Source organism: Carcharhinus amblyrhynchos, chromosome 13 (assembly GCF_965287045.1).
Source record: "Carcharhinus amblyrhynchos chromosome 13, sCarAmb.v2.hapA, whole genome shotgun sequence".
In the NCBI taxonomy this organism is placed as follows: domain Eukaryota; kingdom Metazoa; phylum Chordata; class Chondrichthyes; order Carcharhiniformes; family Carcharhinidae; genus Carcharhinus; species Carcharhinus amblyrhynchos.
The window spans coordinates 15,902,961-15,917,803 of record NC_137336.1 but is presented as its reverse complement, the minus strand read 5'-3'; the positions used below and the strand labels follow the sequence as shown (position 1 = coordinate 15,917,803).

The 14,843-nt window shown below is 41.7% G+C and overlaps 1 long non-coding RNA gene across 1 annotated transcript in view; it reads left to right on the top strand.

Annotated features, from left to right (window-relative positions):
- Positions 1–14,843, top strand: part of LOC145351741 (uncharacterized) — a 29,993-nt gene that overhangs the window by 9,817 nt on the left and 5,333 nt on the right. Inside the window, exon 2 of the long non-coding RNA XR_013888448.1 lies at positions 5,805–5,940. This is a non-coding gene — a long non-coding RNA (uncharacterized LOC145351741). The remainder of the gene's footprint in view (positions 1–5,804; positions 5,941–14,843) is intronic.

Sequence of the window (14,843 nt, the reverse complement as noted above, 5' to 3'; positions counted from 1 at the left end):
AAATGTTCCTTCTTTTCCATTAATTCTCTTTGTCCAGGTAAACAACTTTTTCTTTCATCTTAGTCTTTTAATGAATCAGTTGGTTATCTTCCACTATTAACTTCACTCATTCTACAAGTAATCCCTCGTGCTAAATTTGTACATTAGCCTCATCTACATAGGTGCTTGCTCTTGCTGTTATTTTTCCTGCCCTCTTCCTTCTGAGTTTAAGTAGCTCTGCACCATTTTTCCAGCACATTAGTTCCTCTCCATTCACATGTATCCCATCTTTGCTGACAAACTCCCATTTCCTTCACAATGATGTCAAGGGCTGGTAAATTGTCCTGAAATCACACTGTAACCACACATTGAGTTCCATAAGTCTTGCAAACCTTCTCTTTTTTAGCATTGGCTCTGGAAGTAATCTGAAATTTTTGGATCTGCTTCCTCATCTCATAAGAACATAAGAAATAGGAGCAGGAGTAGGCCATCTAGCCCTTCGAGCCTGCCCCGCCATTCAATAAGATCATGGCTGATCTGTTGTGGCTCAGTTCCACTTTCCCGCCCTCTCCCCATAACCCTTAATCCCCTCTCTTATCAAGAACCCATCAACCCGCTTCTTAAAAATATTTAGCGAGGCAGCCTCCACCACTTCAACGGGCAGAGAATTCCAGAGATTCACCACCCTTTGAGTGAAGAAGTTCCTCCTCAACTCCGTTCTAAACCGCCTCCCCTTTATCTTGAGGCTGTGCCCCCTAGTCCTACTGTCTTTTTTGAGCGGGAAGAGTCTCTCCACCTCTATCCTATCCATCCCATTCATCATCTTATACATCTCAATGAGATCTCCCCTCATTCTTCTAAACTCTAACGAGTACAAGCCTAGTTTATTCAGCCTCTCCTCATAGCTCCTAAACCCATTTTGTAAGATATTAGGCCTTTCCTATATTATATTATCATCCCAAATGGGACCACAAAGACTGGCTTTTTTTTATTCATTCAAGGCATTTCAGGCCAGCATTTATTACCCATCTCTAATTGCTTTGAACTAAATGGCTTGCTCGGTCATTTCAGAAGATCAACAGTCACATGTAGGCCAGACCAGGTAAGCATGGCAGATTTCCTCCCCTAAATGACATTAACAAAACTGATAGACCAACCTTAAAAAGACTGGCACAACATTATAAATTTGATGAATCATTAGAAGATACTCTTCTTGTCTTGTTTGCGTTCTCCAAAATGAGGCTTTCCAAAGAAGAATGCTTACTGAACATGCTTTGATTTTAAAGACAGCAGTAGAAATTGCACTACTGATGGAACTGACTGCTAAAGAAGCTTCACAATTTTTAAAGTTTTTTTTAAGTTTATTTATTAGTGTCACAGGTAGGCTTACTTTAACACCACAATGAAGTTACTGTGAAAATCCCCTCGTTGCCACACTCTGGCGCCTGTTCGGGTACACTGAGGGAGAACTTAACATGGCCAATGCACCTAACCAGCACATCTTTTGAACTGTGGGAGGAAACCGGAGCACCCAGAGGAAACCCACGCAGGCATGGGGAGAACGTGCAGATTCCACACAGACAGTGACCCAAGCCAGGAATTGAATCCTGGTTCCTAGCACTGTGAGGCAGCAGTACTAATCACTGTACCACCATGCCACCCATTTGGTGTAGGAATGAAGATCTACAAGTTGGGAACTGCCTATTAAAAAGTCAAAACAACAACAAGCATGTCGTAGATATACCAAAATGGGTCATCTGGCGAATGAATGCTGGAGCAAGGATAGTCAATGTAAGAATTGTCGCAAAATGGGTCGTTTTGCAAAAGCTAGACTAGCTTCCCCTAGTAAGAATATTCAAAAGAAGAATCTGGATTCCTTCAAGAAGAGAATAAGTTGCAATCTACAAAATGAATTTACAACATGAAAGAAAATAATTAAGACCGTGAAGAAGAGAATGTCCAGAAATATGATGAAAAGTTCCAACTGAACATACAAGGTGAATCATACAGATTTTGGGTGATTCTGAATTTAAGTGGACAATATGTTAAAAGAGAAGTTGATACTGATGCTGCTACATCTTTAATTCCTGAGACTGCATACCAACAAAAGCTGAAGCATCTTCCTTTAAAACCAGCAGATGTGTTTTCAAGGACATACATAGAATAGATTGTGCCATTAAAAGGTTACATCTTGGTCAATGTTGAGTTGAGTGGACAAACAGTGGAGCTGCCTCTCCAATGTGGTGTACGATAATTGTGGTGATTTAAAACAAAACTATAAATCCAGTGTTATGTGCTGATCAATACCCGTTTCCTTTAATTGAAGATTTGTTTGCTGGGTTATCAGATAGGCAGAAATTCAGTAAGATTGATCTTTCACATGCTTTTAACAGAACTGCTGAATCTCAACCATTGCTTACCATCGTCACTCATAACAATCTTTTTTAACATAAAAACTTTTGGAATAACAAGGATTGATGGAGCAGATTTTAAGTTGTCTCTCTGGTGTACAATTTCACCAGGATGATATTCCACATACAGAGTCCAGTGAACAAGAGAACTCGAATAATTTAGAAGCAACATTGGAATGTCTTCAAGCACATGGTCTGTGTATCAGGAAAGAAAAGTATGACTTTTTCCAGATGTCAGTCCAGTATTTGGGTCAGGTTATTGATAGTAAAAGCCTACATAAAGCATGTAAAAAAAAAAGGACTCTGTTTTAGAAGCACCACATTCAATGAATGTGGTGCGGTAGAGGTCCTTTTGAGTATTAGTAAATTATTATGGCAAATTTGTTCCTAACTCAGCTTCATTATTGAAGCCATTGCATAATTTACTATGTGTGAAAGTCATGGCCCTGGAGAACAGAATGTGAGAGAGTATACAAGGCTGTCAAAGATGCTTTGTAGAAGTCTGAAATGAGCTATGAGGAGAGGCTGAATAAACTAGGCTTGTACTCGTTAGAGTTTAGAAGAATGAGGGGAGATCTCATTGAGACGTATAAGATGATGAATGGGATGGATAGGATAGAGGTGGAGAGACTCTTCCCGCTCAAAAAAGACAGTAGGACTAGGGGGCACAGCCTCAAGATAAAGGGGAGGCGGTTTAGAACGGAGTTGAGGAGGAACTTCTTCACTCAAAGGGTGGTGAATCTCTGGAATTCTCTGCCCGTTGAAGTGGTGGAGGCTGCCTCGCTAAATATTTTTAAGAAGCGGGTTGATGGGTTTTTGATAAGAGAAGGGATTAAGGGTTATGGGGAGAGGGCGGGAAAGTGGAACTGAGCCACGACAGATCAGCCATGATCTTATTGAATGGCGGGGCAGGCTCGAAGGGCTAGATGGCCTACTCCTGCTCCTATTTCTTATGTTCTTATGTTCTTATGAAATGTTGGTTTGTTTTCGTATGAAGCTAGAATCACTGCCTGCTTGCGATGCTTCACCTTATGGAGTAGGGACAGTTGTTTCACATATTGAAGAAGATCAGAAAGATAACTAAATCTCACCATGGCATATAAGAATTTGAACTATTTGTTTTAAGAACATAGAAGTAAAAAATAAGTGCAAGGGAAGCTGTTGCATCATTGTAAAAATGCAATTGGTTCACTAATAATGCCTTTGGGGGAGGAAATTTGCTACTGTTATGTCACCTGTTCTATATGTGATTCCAATGCTTCTCCAACCATGTTTTGACTCTTAACTATGTGAGCTGGTCGATTGTGCTCCAGCACCTTTTAGAACATTAATTCTTGGGATGTGGACATATCAGATAGATGTAATAGATTCCATTTCACTGTTAGTGGAATAGTAGGGGAGCTCTTCTTGGTATGCAAACATACAAATATATGAATTAGGAGTAGGCCATTTGGCCCCTTGAGCCTACTCCGTCACTCAATAAGCTCCACATTCCTGCACATCCTTTGAGTCCCTTGTTAGCCAAGAATCTATCTAAGTCTGATATAAAAATATGCAATGATCCTTGAATCACTTGCAGTCGAGGGAAGAAAGTTCGAAAGGTTAATGACACTCTGAGAGAAAAAAAGTTCTCCTCAGTTTCAGGTGTATTAAATTTCTACATGTTCTTAAGCATAAGAATAAGACCCTTATTCTTAAACACTGGATACCAGCCATTGATTTCACAAAAGCAGGTCCAATCTTTTTACACGGTTCAAGCCGAAGATAAATTAATTTGGTGACGCCATGCTGACCAATTGTTGTCATTTCAAAATGATTTCTCCAAATCACATCCAAGAGTACCAACTTCTTTAGTTCCTGGTGTTGTAATGACTACGACGGCAGACTTAGTTGAATCTAGGTTTTCTGAAGATTATGCCTTTGTTACTATACCACATGAAAATGATGCAGAATTAGTTTTAAGAAGTGTCTACTTAAGTTCCAAATCATACTCTTAGGGTCAAGGATAACCAAATTACAGAATGTCATACACAACCAAAGACAGACATCCCCTGGTTGTATAATGATTAATGATGCATTGTACTATATCTAGAGTATTATTGGTCCTATGTGCAATGTAGTAATTTGCAGACATGACCACAGAAATAAAGATGGAGGGATGTTACGTATTTAAGTTATTGCATGATTTATTTCAGAGCTAGTCGCATGGTCTGATGGTGATGTCATCAGGGTGTTTCACAGGCTGATGTTTACTTTCAGTTTCTGTTCTATTCAGAGAGCAGCTTTTGAATAAACCTGTTGTGTGTTACTTTGAATCTACATGTGTAAACCACATACTTTCTTTTTGTTTAAAACCCACAACCCCTAGCATTGTTAGGACATTACACAAGCCCCATACTCAGAAAATGCTGCAGTCTAAATTCTAGCCTCTTGAGTGCAAATATATCTAATCCTGAACTTGCGTTTGGCCAAATCCCTATCTGCCATTTGAAATGCTCACACTCTGTAGGAATTGTTCCACCATGTATTATTGTTACTATATGTGCTAGTAAAAATTTAAATTTATCTGAAATTATAAATAAAGAAAGAGTATAAGTTAATTGGCTTCTGCTTCTCCCTTTGCTTTTAATTCCCATTCTAACCAAATTAACATTTAGAAGTACTGTTTACTTAGGTCCCACATCATTTTGTTACCACTCTGTGGGTCTGTTCACTGCACAATTTACATTATCCTTTCTAATATTCTTTTCAACCACAATGATACTTGATCCGTCACCTTTCCAATAAAAACAAATTGAAAAGTGTGAGTATGACATGCAAATCTCACTGATGAATGGTGATATCATTGGTGATAGACGAAGACACTTAGGTTGATATGACACGACCACTACCTGGTCGTGTCATATCAACATTGTCTTCCTATTGTTACTTCATAACTCAATGTAAACTCTGTTTTATCTCACCATGACTACAGTACAACATTGCATTAAAGGGTTATGGGCCCTGAAACAGGAGCAGCTACATACTATAACCATTAATATTATAATTTTCAATGAAGTGTAGGAGCAGAGATGAGATGGAGTTTCTTATGCACACAATTCTTGAATAGAAAGGAAATGTAGGGCAATAGAGAAAATCCAAGAGAGTAGTACAACTTGGATAGCTCTTTGAAAGAGTGAGCAGTCACTGTGGTTCAAATAGCCTCCTTCTACAGAGTTTGGTTCTATGATTGGATGCAGACACTCATTGATAATAATTCTCCATGGTCTAAGAATTAATAAACAAACACTGGACAGTCATATCAACTAAGAGGTTAGTAAGAAACACCCATAAATCAGAACATAAGCAAACATGGAGCTTTGGTTAGTTACTATGGCAACAACTGATTAATGATTAACAATGTGAACTTAAAAGTTTCAGATCCTCCTTGCTCATGACCAGATCAACTTGAGCCATTAGGTATCTGACTGACATGGCAGCGTTCCACATGGAAGCCTTAAGGAAACAACAGTTCCTTGATAGGAGGATTGCAGCCATGGAACGTCTAGAAGTAAGGATGACGTTTTCTCTGGTCCTTATAATAGAAACAAGAAATGTATGGATAACTGTGGGTATTATTTAAAGTTATAAGCGTACAAAGAACAATAGCAATTGATGTTGGTAAACGGAATAATATTATCAACTCTAGATAGACACAGTTCAACAAAATTCAAGTTTGCAGATGATGTCCGTAACATGTTTCACAGATGTATTAAGTAAGAATGAATGCCAAAATATTGCATTGGGATGTTATCAAGCCAAATTTGTTTTGCTTTAAATCAATATTTAAATTTAAATACAACTGGTACACGTTATTAGTCCTATTAGGTAACTAACTTATTAGGTTATGTGTTAAAATATATTAATCAATACAACTGTGTCTGAAAAATACTGAAAACATAGCACATTGCGCAACTTCAAACATGAACTAGGTGCAAAAGAGGAGACATTGAAGTGAAGTCTCACAGGAACTTCATTGCGGTGTTAATGTAAGCCTACTTGTGACACAAATAAACTTTATAAATTGAAACATCAGAATTTTAATCAAATATTCAAGGCAAACTTCCCTTGAATATTCAAGGCAAACACACAAAAGGCTGTTACTGTGTTCTGATAGTTGTTTAATGTTGCTGCAATCTCAGAAAGGGGTACAGTAGTGCAGTAGTTCTATCCCGGCTTAATGGTAGCATTTTCGTCCCTGACTCAGACACACTAGAGATTTCAGCAAAAAAAATCTAGGCCAGTGCACCAGTGCAGTCGTGAAAGAATTTTGTGCTGTCTCAGTTGCTGTCCTTTGAATGAACCATAAAAGGAAACTTATATGTTTTCTCAAGTGGATTTACAAGCCATGGTACTATTTTTATAGAATCATAGACTCCCTACAATACAGAAGAAGGCCATTCAGCTCATCGAGTCTGCACTGACTCTCCAACAGAGCATTCCACCCAGGGCCTTTCCCCTTCGCCTCATGTATATATCACACTAATGGGTGGCACAGTGGTTAGAACTACTGCCTCACAGTGCCAGGAACCTGGGTTGGATTCCTAGCCTGGGCGACTGTCTGTGCAGAGTTTGCATGTTCTCCCACACTCCAAAGATGTGGGTTTCCGCCCACACTCCAAAGATGTGCGGGTTAGGTGCATTGACCATGCTAAATTCTCCCTCAGTGTACCCGAACAGACACCGGACTGTGGCGACTAGGGAGTTTTCACAGTAATTTCATTGTAGTGTGAATGTAAGTCTACTTGTGACTAATAAATAAATAAACTTTAATCCAGCTAACCTACCCATCTTTGAAGTGTGAGAGCACCCAGAGGAAACCCACACCGACGTGGGGAGAAGGTACAAACTCCACACAGTCACTCAAGGCTGGAATTGAACCAGGTTGTTGGCGCTGTGAGACAGCAATGCTAACCACTGTGCCACCGTGCCACCCTGGGCTCTAGTTATCTTTCTATCTCCCTCCTTGATTGGAGGGGTCATATTTGCTATTTTCCAATCTGATGGGATCTCTCAAGAATCTAGGGAATTTTGGAAAATTAAAACCAATGTAACATTTCTCTGTCAATAAACTACAACAATAACAACGTATATTCAGATAGCATCTTTAATAGAGTAAAACATTCCAAGGTGCTTCAAAGGAGCATCATGAAACAAAATTTGACACTGAGTCCCATAAGGAAATATTGAGACAGATGACTAAAAGCTTGGTCAAAGGCATAAGGAAAGGAAAGTCTTAAAGAAGATAAGACAGATGGAGACATAGGGTAGAACTTGCCCTTTTCACCTACCATGGAAATCATAGCAGGCGAGACACAGATCATGCAAAGATCCATTGACCTTGAATGGGATTTTCCAGTCTTGGGGTGAGCGCAGCTGGAAAATCCTGCCTTTAGAATTTTGGAAGGGAATTCTAGAGCTTAGGACCCTACCAGATAGGGCCCTTAAACAAAATCATTGCAATTGAATTTTTCTTAACATTTCAATGGTATCTATCAAGCTAACAATCAGATTTGATGACTCACTTTATTTCTGTTCTCACTGTGGAGTGCGTCGGAATATCCTGGGGTCATTGAAAGTGAGAAATGAATGGAAGTTCTTGTATTACTATCCACAAGACAGGGTTGGAACAGAGCAAGACCGCAGGCCTAGCAAAGCCATTAATTTTCTAAATTGTTCAAGATGGGGACCAGAGGTTGAGCAGCATCTTTTGTGAGTAGCATTCAAACAGGGTCGGGTTTTTCTTCCATTCATTCAAGGATGTGGGCATCGCTGGCTAGATCAGAATTTATTACGCATTCCCAGTTGCCCTTGAGAAGGTGGTGGTGATCTGCCTTATTATACTTATGGCGGCACAGTGGCACGGTGGTTAGCACTGTTGCCTCACAGTGCCAGGGACACAGGTTTGACTCCCAGCTTGGGTCACTGTCTGTGTGGAGTTTGCACGTTCTCCCCTTGTCTGCGTGGGTTTCCTCCGGACAGTTTGAAAGACGTGCTGGTTAGGTGCATTAACCCGAACAGGCGCTGGAGTGTGGTCACAAGGAGAATTTTACAATAATTCATTGCAATGTTAATGTAAGCCTTACTTGTGGCTAATAAACTTTACCACTGCAGTCCCTGTGGTGTAGATACACCCACAATGCTGTTAGGGAAGAAGCTCCAGGGTTTTGAGACAATGACAATGAACGAACAGTGATATATTTCCAACTCAGGCTGATGAGTGGCTTGAAGGGGAACTTCATGGTGATGGTGTTCCCATGAATCGGTTGCCCTTGTCCTTCTAAACGGTCGCGATCATAGGTTTAAAAGGTGCCACTTAATGAGTCTTGATGAGGTCCTGCAGTGCATCTTGTAGATGGTACACACTACTACTACTCTGCGCCAGTAGTGGAGAGGTTGAATGTCAGTTGACGGGGTACCAATCAAATGGATTGTATTGGATAATGACAAGTTTCTTGAGTGTTGTTGGAACAGCACTCATCCAAGCAAGTGGAAAATATTCCACCACATTCCTGACTTGTTCCTTGTAAATGGTTGAAGCATTCCGTGTCTAAACATAGCAAAACCTGGACAATATCCAAGTTTGGGCTGACAAGTATCAAGCAAATTTGCACTATGCAAGTGTCAGGCAATGACCATCTCCAAGGGAAAATCAAGAGGTAAGTCACTCAGTAATGGATTCCTAGTTCTGAACTGCTCTTGTATCACAACATTTATATAGCTAGTTCAGTTTCTGGTGAATGGTAACTCACAGGATGTTGATAGTTGGGGTTTTAACAATATTAATGCCATTGATTGTCAAGGGGTGATTGTTAGATTCCCCATTGTTGGAGATGGTCATTGCCTGACACTTGTGTAGTGCAAATGTTGCTTGACACTTGTCAACCCAAGCTAGGATATTGTCCCGGTGTTGCTGTGTTTAGACACAGAATGCTTCAGGATTTGAGGAGTCACGAATGATGCTGAACATGCCCACTTCTGACCTGATGATGGAAGGAGGTCATTAATGAAGCAGCTGAAGATGGCTGGGTCTAGGACACCACCTTGACAAACTCCTGCTGTGATGTCCTCAAACTGAGATAACTGACCTCCGACAGCCACAAGTGCTTGGTAAGACTGCAACCAGTGGAGAGTTTTCCCTCTGATTCCCACTGACTTCAGTTTTGCTAAAGCTCTTTGATGGTACACTCAGCCAAATGCTCCCTTGACATCAAGGGCAGTCACTCTTACCTGACTCTGGAGTTCAGCTCTTTTGTCCTTTTTAACCCAAGGCTGTTATGAGCTCAGCAGCTGAGTGGCTGTGGGAGAAACCAAACTGAGCGTCAGTTATTACTAAGGAGGTGCTGATTGATAGCACTGTTAGTGACCCTTTGTATCATTTTACTAATGATTGAGAATAGACTGATTGGGCAGTATTTTGGCCGGGTTGGATTTGTACTGCTTTTTGTGTACAGGACATATCTGGGCAAATTTTCCACATTGGTGGCTAGATGCCAGTGTTGTAATTGTACTGGAATAGCTTGGCTAGGGGTGTGATATGGTCTAGGAGCGCAGATCTTCAGCACTATTACCAGAATATTGTCAGGACCCATAGCCTTTGCCACATCCAATGCCTTCATCCGTTTCTTGATATCATGTGGAGTTAATTGAATTGGTTGAAGGCTGGCATCTGGAATGCCAGGGACCTCTGGAGGAGGCCAAGATGGATAATAGAAGATAATAGAACAGAATACAATAGAAAAGAATAGGATCAAGTAGAATAGAGCTTCAGCCTTATCCTATGCACAAGGCTAACATAATAAGAACATAAGAACATAAGAAATAGGAGCAGGAGTAGGCCATCTAGCCCTTCGAGCCTGCCCCGCCATTCAATAAGATCATGGCTGATCTGTCGCTGCTCAATTCCACTTTCCCGCCCTCTCCCCATAACCCTTAATCCCCTCTCTTATCAAAAACCAGGTGTTGTCAAGGCTCAATCCAGCTCTGTATCACATGTTTGGGTCTTATTGATGCCATTTAGCTTCCAAATGGTGGAAGATATTGAGCTGCATCTTGTGTAGGTAGCGGTAGCAGGATAGGAGTGTGCAAGTTGTAGGCAGCTTAAACTGTATTTTTTTATCGACCAAAGGCAGAGTTGGCAAAGTAATTGAGCTCCATAGCATCTCTTATTTGCCTTTACAAGTGTCATTTTGCCTCTAAAGTTGTCCATGGCATATGCATATATTCTACTGCTAGCTACACTTGATGCCATTTTAGTGAAGGCATGTAATGCTGATTTGATGCCATTTTGAAACTTAACACTTTAGCTAATGGCCTCTCTTAACCTTGCAAAACCGAGCAATTGTTTAGCAGTAGGATGGACATTGCCCCCATCACAATGAATGCTTTTTAAAGGAATTATCAACCACATTTAGTTTTTTGGTGAGAGTTCAAGAGGTTTTTGCTGTAACTGTGAAGATTTTGACCATTTTCAGGGTTATTTAAAGCTGCAGAAGTCTACTGTGAGTGGTGTGGGATGTGCAGACAGACCTTTGCCGGACTTCGAAGACTCTGCACAAACTACTTGCTCATACATATCGGTACGGTAGTTTATTGCCCCTTTGGCCTTGAGCATGTAAAGGAGCATAGGCAGAGATGTCACAGAGCTGGACAAGCAGCAGAAAGAGGGAGGAAGAGAAGTGGCAACTGGGCTCTCAGGAGAAGGTTATATGGCACATAGGTGCCAGAATTTTACCGCCTCGCCTGCCAGGGGCTTATAAGATCCTGCCTGAGGCCATGGGGGAATGCCATTCTGCAAGCTGCACCCACCCCAATTCCAGGACAGGGGTGCCAGTAAATTTCCAGCTTAAGTGACGAATTTCCATAAAAATTGGAGTAAATCCTGCTGGTCTTTTCAGGGGGAGTTTCAGAATGAATCTTCTACATTCTGTGCAGTGCAGAGTGCACTGGCGCAAATCAGTCTGAAAATCTTCCCGCTGGTGAGGCCGGCAGCATAGTGCGGAGCAGGCCACTGCGCATGCGCCAATCTGCTAGTGCCGAGATCGGCAAACGCGCAGTGGCCCTTGTTTGCCAGCCAACCGTAACTCCTGCATTGCCAACTGCGCGACCCCATCCCCCCACAGCCCGATTGCTAGCCCGGATCCCACCCCTCCCCCCCACCCCACCACTCCGCTGAGATGGGAGAATCACCCCCAATATTTTTAAAGGCAGAATCAGGGTCATCTGAGGCTGAGTGGTGAGATGTAAGACAGGGCTGGAGGTAGGATCAGAGGCAGGCACGTCTTTTGCAGGCAGAATTTCATGTTCCTTATCAGCTGTCAGCTTTGTGAGCAATGGAGGAGAGATTTTAACAGTTGACTTGTGTGATATTTTAGACACTAGATAATTGGGGGACAAAATAAAATGATGAAGGGGCCTGGGTGAAACCAGACAGCACCAGTGGTGGGAAACCCTATTATTGCATGTCGAAGCATTTTTAGTTATTCTGTTACAGGTAGGTGCGCAGGTCTGTGATCAGATTAAAATCAGAGATCCTATTAGAGCGTAATCTATTAATGGAAAAGTAGCAGGTACAAAACGATAATCACCAATGGACTCTCTAACATGAGAATCTTCAAAGCAAAGATTAAATTATATTGTAAGTTTAACTTACAACCAGGTATTATTATTCAAAGGTACCATGGACCACATTCATTTGTACATAAATTCCCATGTCATTTTGTTGGCATGTCTTCATCTACAGAGATTTTGAAAAAAAAATTACATAGTCAATAGATGGTTACAGCACAAAAGGCCATTTGGCCCAATCATATGCTTGCCGGCATCCTGTAAGATGTACTCAGCTAATCCCATTCTCCAACATTTTCACTAAAGGCCTGCAATTTTTTTCTCTTTGGACAGATCATCCTAATCCCTTTAGAAAGTCTCAATTGAATTTGCTTCTACCACACTCTTGGGTTCTGCATTCCAGATCCTAATCACTCGCTCAGATTCTTTTGCCAATCACCTTTAATTGACATGGAATAACGTCAATTTTCTCCTTGACCCGTCTGAGCCTGCATGGCAACAAGTATGGATCTCATGATCACAATCTGACCTTCCACTGCAGCATAGACATTTGGTGGCTTCTGCCTGTGCTGAAATGGAATTCGAGACAGCAGCCACCAGACGCTCCATCACAGCTGGGTCACTAGTATTGTCATAGAGTTGACCACAGTTTCAACACAGGAAAGATCTAAATTCTGTATGATTCCCTGCCTACTTCCATCCTCATCTGAGTTCCCTGCAGTAGAAATCATCGGTGACCTCAATGTTCAGAGAGCTGTGAAATGATCTTTTCCCTCTAGCTTGGCTGCAGCTCACTCATGTCCTGTGACGCAATAGGTTGAGGGAGCTGGGACTCTTTTCCCTGGAGAGACGAAGGTTGAGAGGCAACCTGATAGAAGTTTACAAAATGTTGAGAGGAATAGATAGGGTGGACTCTCAGAGGCTATTTCCCTGGGTTGAAATGGTTGCTACGAGAGGACACAGATTTAAGGTGCAAGGAGGGAAGTTCAGAAGTGATGTTAGGGGTAAGTTTTTCACTCAGAGGGTGGTGAGTGAATGGAATCGGCTGCCGTCAGTGGTGGTGGAGGCGAACTCGCTGGGGTCTTTTAAAAGACTTCTGGATGAGTATATGGGGTTTAATGAGATTGAGGGTTATAGATAGGTCTGTAGGTTGGTAGGTGTTGATGTGATCGGCGCAACTCGTGGGCCGAAGGGCCTGTTTGTGCTGTAGTGTTCTATATTCTATGTTCTAATACATGCAGATGCCAAATGCAGACTAGCCTCTAAAGTTTGCACGATGCCAGTATCTGACCTGGTAGCTGTGAGAGTTAGATCAAGTGACAGCCTTCCTTGTTTGGAGGTCTACTGCCGCCCCCTGTTTTTATTCTGAGACCTCGGTGGCTGAAAAGAGAAGGCTTGGGATGAGAATGTTGGCTGTGAGGCAAAATGATCACACCATCTGTACCTTGCATGCCCATATCATAGCATAAAGATGAAGGGGAGGTGGGAAGATACTATGGCAGAAACTTACAATCATTGTCAGAGTTCTTTAGATCCCAGATGCTCTGCCGTAGCCAGCCCATGATGTACAGCATGACCCCTTCCATCAAGCTCAGGGAATGCAGGCCATTAAAATCCCACCCATAGAGTTAATAAATTGGATATTGTCTGAGAAGAGGGGTGAGGCATATGTGTGAAGTGCAGGTTTCGAACCCAGAGCTCCATTTCCATTCTCTCCAATTAAAGTGGTGATAGTCAGGAACAGCTCTTTTGATTCAGAGCAGCTTCCCTTTGAGAAGGACAAACTGCCTTTAAGAGCAGGAGGTTAACTGGAACAGATGCTACTCTTGCGTGTTGTTAGGTCAATGTTTTGCATGCTGCCCACTTCAGTGGGAGTGATGTGGTAAGATGGTAAATCATGACTTGAAATCAGGTCTTACTAAACTTTTATTTAGCCTACAGTCTCTACACGTAAGAAAGGAACTTGTGTTAAGAGCCCCACTAATATTTATCTGCAAGAGTGTCTCCAACCCCCGAAGGATAACTTGAAACACTGCTTCTTGGTGCCGTATATTTGTTTGGAATAATGTGAGGAACAATGAAGAACCCAGTGAAGAACTAGTTGTTGTGTGAACAATTAATAAAGGGTATTTATTGAAGTAAAAGCAAAACATGAGACAGGAAAGGCAAACATACACTGTGACACTTAAATATGTTCATGTCTACACACGCTTTTTTATCCAAAATCATCTCTTGGTCCCAAAAGATGCCCATGTTCCCTAAAATCACTGAGACACCCCTCTTCTCAAACAACATCCAAATGATTAACTCTATGGGCGGGATTTTACGGCCTCGCTTGAACGCGACTGAAATTCTTGCCTGAGGTCTATAGACATTTCTGTTGCCCGCCCCTTGCCCGCTCCGATTCCTTGGTGGGTGGGGCGGTATAGTTTTGGCATGTTGGCCAAATCCAATTAATAGCAACCACGCAATACAAGCTAGATAACCAAGCCTGGCAAAATGTCTTTTCCTGGTTCAACAAAAGCACAAAACCGGAAAATATCTACAATCTGCCATGGCTCGAAATGTTGGATGGAACAGGCCCATATCATAGCATAAAGGTGAAGGGGAGCTGGGAAGAGACTATGGCAGAAACTTACAATCATTGTCAGAGTTCTTTTGATTCCAGATGGAGATGTCTGTCTGAGTGTTGGAAGGAAAACTAGCCTCCTTCCCCAATGAGGGTTCTAGTAGTGATACTGTTCAGTCTCTTTGATAGTCCACCCCATGGATTTGGCTGTCTACATCTCTCAGATGCCTTGCCTTTAGATGTTACCATTTGTATAGCCCCACTAATCTCAGGTGAAC